The sequence below is a fragment of the Pan paniscus genome, chromosome 5, assembly GCF_029289425.2.
Source record: "Pan paniscus chromosome 5, NHGRI_mPanPan1-v2.0_pri, whole genome shotgun sequence".
NCBI classification, from domain to species: domain Eukaryota; kingdom Metazoa; phylum Chordata; class Mammalia; order Primates; family Hominidae; genus Pan; species Pan paniscus.
In genome coordinates, this window is record NC_073254.2 from 152251938 (window position 1) to 152261045 (window position 9108).

General features: G+C 38.5%; 1 pseudogene; it reads left to right on the plus strand.

Annotated features, from left to right (window-relative positions):
• Positions 1-6552: 6552 nt before the first annotated feature.
• LOC129398136 (elongation factor 1-alpha 1-like) lies at positions 6553-8634 on the plus strand (annotated as a pseudogene).
• Positions 8635-9108: the final 474 nt, after the last annotated feature.

The following is a 9108-nucleotide window of genomic DNA, read 5'->3' on the forward strand; positions in this document are numbered from 1 at the left end:
TTTCTTTGTAGTGAGAACATTTAACATCTACTCTTTTAGCACTTTTGAATGGTACAATACATCATTATTAACTATAGTCACCATACTGTACAATAGATCACTAGAACTTATTCCTTCTGTCTAACTGAAACTTTGTACCCTTTGACTAACACTTCCCTTATCTGAGTTCATCCACCCTACCTCCAGCCTCTGGTAACCATCACTTTCTACTTCTAGGAGCTAGACTTCTTAAGATTCCACATATAACTGTTATCATGCAGTATTAGTTTTTCTGTGCCTGGCTTATTTCATGTAGCATAATGTTCTCTAGATTTATCCATGTTGTCATAAATGACAGAATTTCCTTCTTTTTAGGGCTGAATAGTATTTCTTTTCCCACTCATCCATTGATGGACACTGAGGTCGTTTCCATATCTTGGATATTGTGAATAATGTTGCCATGACCATGGCAGTACAGACATCCCTTCAACATACTGACTCCCATTCCTTTGCATACATATGCAGAACCAGGATTACTGGATCATATGGTAGTTTATTTTTAGTTTTTTGAAGAATCCCCATACTATTTTTCAAAATGGCTGTACTAATTTACTACCAACAGTGTACAAGGCTTTCTTTTTCTCTAGATCCTCCCAATGCTTGTTGTCTTTCTTTTTTTTATGATAGCCATTCTAACATATGTGAGATTATATCTCAATGTGGTTTTAACTTGCATTTCCCTAATGATTAGAGGTGCTGAACACTTTTTATGTACCTGTTTGTCATTTGTATGTCTTCTTTGGATAAATGTCTATTCAGGTCCTTTGCCCATTGTTTAATTGGATTATGTGTTTTCTTGTTATTGAGTAGTTTGAGGTCCTTATATATTTTGGATATTAGCCCCTTATCAGATATATGATTTGCAAATATTCTTCCCAGTCTGTGGGTTGTCTCTTCACTCCACTGTTTCTCTTGCTGTGCAGAAGCTTTTTAGTTTGATGCAATCTCATTTGCCTGTTTTTGCTTTGGTTGCCAGTGCTTTGGGGTTATATCTAATAAATCATTGCTCAGACCAATATTGTAGAAGTATCTCCATATGTTTTTTTAATACTTTCGTAGTTTCAGTTCTTATGTTTACATCTTTAATGTATTTTGAATTGATTCTTGAATATGGGGTGAGATAAGAGAGGGTGCATCTTAATATGTGAGAAATAATATATGTTCCAGGAGCAAGAGCATTCGCAATATATAAAATATTTCCATCATTGAAACTGAGATTGCTCAGGGAACAAATCAGCCTTTGACAATATTTATATCCACATCATTTAGAGATTGGCCAAAAGTATTTATTATGTATGTGAAGCTACACTTTGAACTTCCATAACCCCCTGAGCTATCTTTTGAATACTTTAAAAATGACTTCTTCACTAGCTGTCTGAAGCCCAGGTTTGAAAGTACATTATCAATCTCTTATAGCTGATGCATTTCTCACATGGCTTTTTACCAGTGTGGCAGTATTGTCTGATGATATATTTAGTACTAACTTTGAAGCCTCACCCAAAATTTAAGCATTGTATGTTCTCAAAAAATAAGGTGACCCCAAAATCATGGTCAGGTGTTAGAATGGGGGCAGGATTAAGAGCATGAATAATAATTTTGTGGAATTACTGAAAAGTCCCTCAGTCCATTATATAAATGAAAGGTCAATCCACAAAAGAACGTGCAACATATTTTGAATTTCTGAGCCAAATATCATGCCTCATTTCTATGGACTCTCACAATCTATTTCTTACCATAGCAAAGAAAATTTATTTCTGAGCTCAGAAGCTATCAACAAAGAAAGCTAGGAGAACTGCCAGTTCTATTACTACTGTACAAAGATGAATGACCTCCAGTGAATTAGCCTGAAGACTAATTTAGACACTCAAAGCTAGAGTGTTGGGCAGGGCACAGTGGCTCATACCTGTAATCCCTGCACTTTGGGAGGCCGAGGAGGGTAGATCACTTGAGGTCAGGAGTTTGAAACCAGCCTGGCCAACATGGTGAAACCCCAACTCTACTAAAAATAAAAAAAATTAGCCAGGTGTGGTAATGTGCACCTGTAATCCCAGCTACTAAGGAAGCTGAGGCAGGAGAATCACTTGGACCTGGGAGGCGAAGGTTACAGTGAGCTGAGATTGCGCCACTGCACTCCAGCCTGGGCGACAGAGCAAGACTGTCTCAAAAAAAAAAAAAAAAGCCAGAGTGTTGTTATAGTGTCATTTACTATAAAAATTAAAATTAAAGGATATGGGGGCTGAAATGAAGAATTTTTAAAAAATAATATCTCTCCAGGCTCATCATTAAAACATATGGTTGTAGAGATGTTGTTTCCCAACAGATATATAAAAATGTTATTCTCTCTTTAATATCCAAATAGTATGTTCCAAAGGCCATTGCATTGGGTTTAGATGGATCACTAGCCATTTTCAGTTGGCAATTTTCACTTCCTCTTTGAAACCTCAATGCTTTACATTTATAAACTAAAAAGAAACCAGACATTTTTAAACACCATGAAGGAAGCTAATCTATACTTTGTAGTAGAATGTTATGATTTCTATTTTATGACTACAAAACTAAATTTAGTTATCCAGCCAATAATGTGTAATATCTTAAGCCAATTGAATCATACTGAGTTCTCAGAAAAATAAATGAAACAAAATGGATTGTTTTAAAGGGAGTAAATCTTACCCCATAAAAGACAGCTGCTTTTCAAATAACTTCAACTGGATTTTTAATATAACCTACTAGGATTTTGTTTTCTTCCTTTTTTGGAGACTTTCTTAGTCAAATATAACAACCAGAATCTACAGCTTGGCTCACTTCTCTGTGAGCATTCTTATGTTCAATTCCCACTATTTTTAGCTTTATGCAGTTGTTCCAAGAACACACCTTTTCTCAGAAAGCAATATTTTCTCTACCTTCAAAGAGAAAATTTAGAAAACGTCAGAAAACACAGAGTCCCTAAAGTGGGATTTGGCCTGCTTCTTAGAACTTAAAAACAATTGGGTATTTTTAGTCCAGTCATTCTAAACCACAAAGGCAACAGCAGAATTTGTTGCTATAACTATATAACTTGACCAGTTGCAAACCATCAAACATAGACCCCAATCCCATTTAAATGTTTATGTCCCTACTTAATTAACTTACTTTGTTTTGTAATTAGTTCCACATTTTCAGTCTCTTGCAGTAGAGACTGGGCTTGATTGCCTAAAAAATAGTAGCTCAGGCTGGGCGTGGTGGCTCACACCTGTAATCCCGGCACTTTGGGAAGCCGAGGTGGGCAGATCACTTGAGGTCAGGAATTCGAGACCAGCCTGGCCAACAAGGTGAAACCCTGTCTCTACCAAAAATATAAAAATTAGTCAAGCATGGTGGTATGCACCTGTAATCCCAGGTGCTCTGGAGGCTGAGGCATGAGAATTGCTTGAACTTGGGAGGCAGAGCTTGCAGTGAGCTGAGATTGCACCACTGCACTCCAGCCTGGGTGACGGAGTGAGACTCTGTTTCAAAAAAAAAAAAAAAGAAAGAAAGAAGAAAGAAAGAAAAAAGAAAGTGGTAGCAGCTCAAAACACTCAATTATTATTTTAAAAGCTTTTTCATTAAAAAATTAGGGTACTCAGCAGCATTTATAACTAACTGGTATCTAATAGTAAGAGAAATTGGCATGAGATAATCTGGCCAATTAACAGTATGCAGTCACTGCATTTATGTTTTATTGTAGGGATGTGACGAGTTATAAATAAGTAAGAACAAGTAATGCTAGTATAAAGTACCTAGAAATACCTGACTTCTTTGAGGTCAGGAGTCAAGTGTTATTCACAGGGATGAAAATTATTACAAATGAAAGCTGACCATGGTGACTTCTACTGCCTAGGGATGGAATAGGTATTTGAATAATTAGTAGTGGAATAAAAAATCTTTATTCCATTCCCTTCCAGTCATAGAAGCTGTTGGAGAAAAGGAAAGGCTGAAATTACAAAGCCTCTGCTATAGGATAAGACCCAGAGCAGGTGATTCTTTTTTGAGAAAGAACAAATTAACAGGTCTTTTGGAGATGAAACGTAGGCTCAGAAGTGAGTGGATGGTGGAAAGGTAACTTGCAAGACACCATTATGTCATGGGTTAGATAAATGGAGGAGATGGGTAAGCTAGGAAAGGCCTCGATAAAGGCGCAGGGACTGATTAAAGTGACCGGACTTACCAGGGCAGTGAAGAGACCCAAGAACAAGGATGGGCAATAATCAATTTTGAAATGTTTGCATTCTGTAGCTGTAAAAACCCACTGGGTTGCACCTAAACTTTGGTAAAAGTCTGAAATAAACACAGTGCCACCAGTTGGTCTGGTGAACTCTTAATGATTCTCAAGCATTAGCTCAAATGTCTTCCCCTCTTTGTGACTTCATCTGATCCGCTCATCTCTCAGGAAGTCCATCAGAGAAAAGCCATCTCTTTTGGCTCAGTGCTCTCATAGTAAGTACTTCACACATAACTTCCAGAACTTACTTACCTGCATTATAGTATTGCTTTAAGAATCTGTCTCACCTGTTAAGACTATAAGCTATTTTTAGTTAGGAGCTTTTCTATGCATTTTTGTAACCCTCAAATCCTAGTACTCTGCCTGGCTGGCCCCTAATAAGCATTTAATAAATGTTGGTTGAAATCTGTCAAGGAAGCCTTCTAAGAATAAGTGAACTTTTTATAAAGAAAGAAAAGCTAAAAAGAAAAAGCTTCCATAACTTATTAATCAGATAGATATAGCAATAGATAGCTATAGACAGATAGCAGAAATAATTCATTAAATTAGTAATTAGTGGGGATGTTAATGTTTTGTAGGTTGTTAATCTGGACACATGGTACCTTGTACGTGAGTCTCTTGGTGGATCGTGTTGCTATTATTTGTTTTCAAAACTTCACTAGATTTGTAAACATCCTGATGCAAAACTATTTGGTATTCCTACATACATACCCAGTAGCTGCATAGGATGTGACATGCATAGTAAGGCTCTAGAAAATATTTAGGGAAGGATACAGGAAAGGGAAGGAAGAAAAAGGAAAAGTTTTAGAAGAGTGAAAAAAATTCAAAGGGTAAAATTTTGAGACTACGGTATAAAAATATTACAGAGGTGTTTTTTTTCTCCCCCATCAGCTTGGGGGTGTCTAGGCCAAAATAAGGCACTCAGACATGCAAGAGTTTCCATCTTGACAGTGATGGAGCCAAAAGGGAACCTGATCCTTTGTCTCCTCCTTGTTCCTCAGGTGCCACATATGCATCTGACTAATGTCAAAACAGAAGGCTGGACTCCTCATATAAAAATGTGCTGGCGAGCACTCCTGTGACCTTTAAAATCAATCACTGCAAATGGGTATTCAAGCAAGAGGAAATGATCTACAGCTGGGCGGTTTCTCGTCTACATCAGCTGGCAAAGAGGCAGACATACAAATTACAAGCAGCATGATTTTTGTTTTCAGACTCCCTGCCCAAACCTTCCAGTATTTTCCATAGCTTTACTGCAAAAAATAACACTAGCCTCAAGTTTAACAGGATGTGAAAACTCCTTCCATGTCTTGAGACAATTTCCCTCCTATGCTGTTGCTCAGCTTGTTGGTCTCTTCTTACTCAGCCCAGTGTGATTTGCGTAAATTGCTTTAACAGCCAGATATTAAAAGCAAACATTGGCCTTTCTTATTCCTGTGTTCCTGAGTTTTCTCTTTATCCAAGTGCACCTGGCAATTCACCCAAATCACGAGGTATTGCCTAGGTTGTATTTATAAGCTCAGTGTGGGTAAACACAGCTGATCACTGGCCACTAGTTTTCCTTCCTTGCTGGGTCCTTTCCTTTCCCTTTTCAAGGCTGGCTTCCAACTTCCTACCTTTTGTGGCTCCTTCTGGAAGACCATGTGGAGTGGGATGTCAGGCAGCAAATGCAGGACCTCTCCAGATCTTGAAAAACAAACAGAAAAGATGGTTTCTAGAATAATATTGCTCCTTATTTCTCCAAGCTCCTTCTTGTGAAGCTTATCCTTTTTTGTTTCTGAATAGTTGATAGAAATGGACAGTTTCTGGTTTTCCTCTAATGAGGACACACACATGCATGCACAGTCTCTCACACACACACCTTCCTGCAGAAAACATATTTTGTTTCTTTGTTTCTTCTTGGAATAGAAAAGAGGAGGTGGGAAGAGGAAGTTGTTTTGTTTTATAGCACATGTTGTTTTAAGGTTAAAAAAAAACCTGATGTATTGGCTTTCAAAAATGTATATTTCTTCATACCAAAAGTATTAGATTGCACATTTAATTGGTGAATCATATGATATATGAATTATATCTCAATAAAGCTATTTTAAAAATCATACTGTATCAGAATATTAGATGTAAGTCATTTTTTTCTAAAAGATAAATTTCAAGTACAAGTAAAACAGGTCAGAAAAGACGCTGCTTTCCAAAGCAATGTTAAGCTTTTCCTTGGCTACAGGAACACAGGTGTTGCTGCCAGAACACAGGTGTTGTGAAATCCACCCCTAAAAGCCAAAATGGGAAAGGAAAAGACTCACATCAATATTGTGGTCATTGGGCTGGTAGATTTGGGCAAGTCCACCCCTACTGATCTAAACATGTGGTGGGACTGACAAGAGACCCTCTGCAAAATGTGATAAGAAGTCTGCTGAGATGGGAAAGGGCTCCTTCAAGTATGCCTGGGCCTTGTATAAGCAGAAAGCTGAGTGTGAACGTGGTGTCACAATTGATACTTCTCTGTGGAAATTTGAGACCAGCAAGTGCTATATGACAGTCACAAGACTTTATCAAAAACATTATTACAGGCACATCCCAGGTAGAATGCGCTGTTTTGATTGTTGCTGCTGATATTGGTGAATTTGAAGTTGGTATCTCTAAGAATGGGCAGACCCCTGAGCACACCCTTCTGGCTGCATGCCAGATGTGTAACAAGTAATTGTTGTTGTTTACAAAATGGATTTCACTGAGCCACCCTATAGCAGAAGAGACATGAGGAAATTGCTAAGGAAGTCAGCACTTACATTAAGAAAATGGGCCACAGCCCTTACACTGAGGCATTTGTGCCAATTTCTGGTTGGGATGGTGGCAACATGCTGGAGCCATGTGATCACGGGCCTTGGTTTAAGGGATAGAAAGTTTAGGGTAAAGATGGCAATGCCTATGGAACCATGCTGCTTGAAGCTCTGGACTCCTTCCTACCAGCAACTCATCCAATTGACAAGCCCTTGCGTCTGCCCCTCCAGGATGTCTATGAAATTTGGGATATTGGCACTATCCCTGTGGGCCAAGTGGACACTGGGGTTCTCAAACCAGTAGCGTAAACACTCTGCTCCAGTCAACATCACAACTGAAGTAATGTCCGTTAAAATGCACCATGAAGCTTTGAGTGGGCTCCTCCTGGAGACAATGTGGGCTTTAATGTCAAGAATGTGTCTGGCAAAGCTGTTCATCGTGGCAACATCACTGATGAAAGCAAAACCACCCACCTGTGGAAGCAGCAGGCTTCAGTGCTCGGGTGATTATCCTGCATCCTCCAGGGTGAATCACACTGGCTGTGTATGCCCCTGTACTGGATTGTCACACGGCGCACATTGCTTGCAAATTTGCTGAGCTGAAGGAAAAGGTTGACTGATGTTCTTGTAAGAAGCTGGAAGATGGTTCTTAAATTCTCGAAATTGGGTGAAAACTATCGTTGATATGGTTCCTATCAAGCCTAGGTGTGTTGAGAGCTTCTCTGACTATGCTCCTCCAGGTCATTTTGCTGTTCGTGATATGAGATAGACAGCTGCTGAAGTGTCATTAGAGCAGTGGCTGCTGGAGCTGGCAAAGTCACTGAGTCTGCCTGGGAAGTTCAGAAGGCTAAATGAACAGTATCTCTAATATTTTTCACCCTAGTCTTTTTTTTTTTTTTTTTTTTTGAGATGGCGTCTTGCTCTGTCACTGACGCTGGAGTGCAGTGGCACCATCACGGCTCACTGCAGCCTCAACCTCCTGGGCTCAGGCGATCCTCCCATCTCAGCCTCCCAAACAGCTGGGACCACAAACCTGTGCCATCACACCGAGCTAATTTTTTTTTTTTTTTTTTGGTAGAGATGAGGTCTTGCCGTGTTGCCCAGGATGGTCTCAAACTCCTGAGCTCAAGTGATCCTCTCACGTCAGCACCCTAGTCTTAATCAATGGTGGAAGAACCATCTCAGAACTGTTTGTTTCAATTAGCCATTTAAGTTTAACAGTAAAAGACTGGTTAATAAACAATGCATCATAAAACCTCAGAAGGAAAGAATGTTTTGTAGACCATTTTGTTTTTGTTTTCGTGTGGCAGTTTTATTAGTTCTTAAAATCATTACTTTTTAACGGAAACACCTTGACTAAAAATCTATCACAGAATTTTGAGACCTATTAAAACAAAGTTTAATGAGACAAAAAAAGTAGAGCAGAATAATCAACTTAGAATGTAACATTTTGTCACCAGCTGATGATAAGTAACTACATCACTGAAGAAGTTTACATCATATTCAGTAGTGAATCTAATATTATAGATGGAATACTACCAATAAAAATATTTTTCTGTTTTGAAAAATCTGTCAACTATAATACATATAATGGCCATTGTACATCCATCTGCAATTAAAATATGTTCATGTAAATGCTTTTGAATAAAATTTATATGGCATCACTTCCTAAAAAGCTTTTTCAATACTCTGTTTTCCTCTTAATACATCATATGGGAGTAAATTTCAAAATCTCTTAATCTTTGTCCTGTTCTGTTTATGTTTCTCCTTACAAATTTGGGGTGACCTCAAAGTCTTCCTAAGCATTAGGAAAGGCTTCTTTTCAACAGGATGGTTTAAAATTAAGTTTGCTAAATAACATGATTGCCATCACACCACTGGCACCAACACCCATAGCAGACATCGCTAATTAAAGAACTAATTTCTCCTGCAGAGTATAGATTAGACTCAGCTGTGGAGCTCCAGCCAGCTAGGAAAACCTATCTCTTGAACTGGTTATACAGCTGAAGGAAGTCAGTTCAGTTGTCCAAAGTCCCTCTCACTGTTTTATAATGCTGGTCT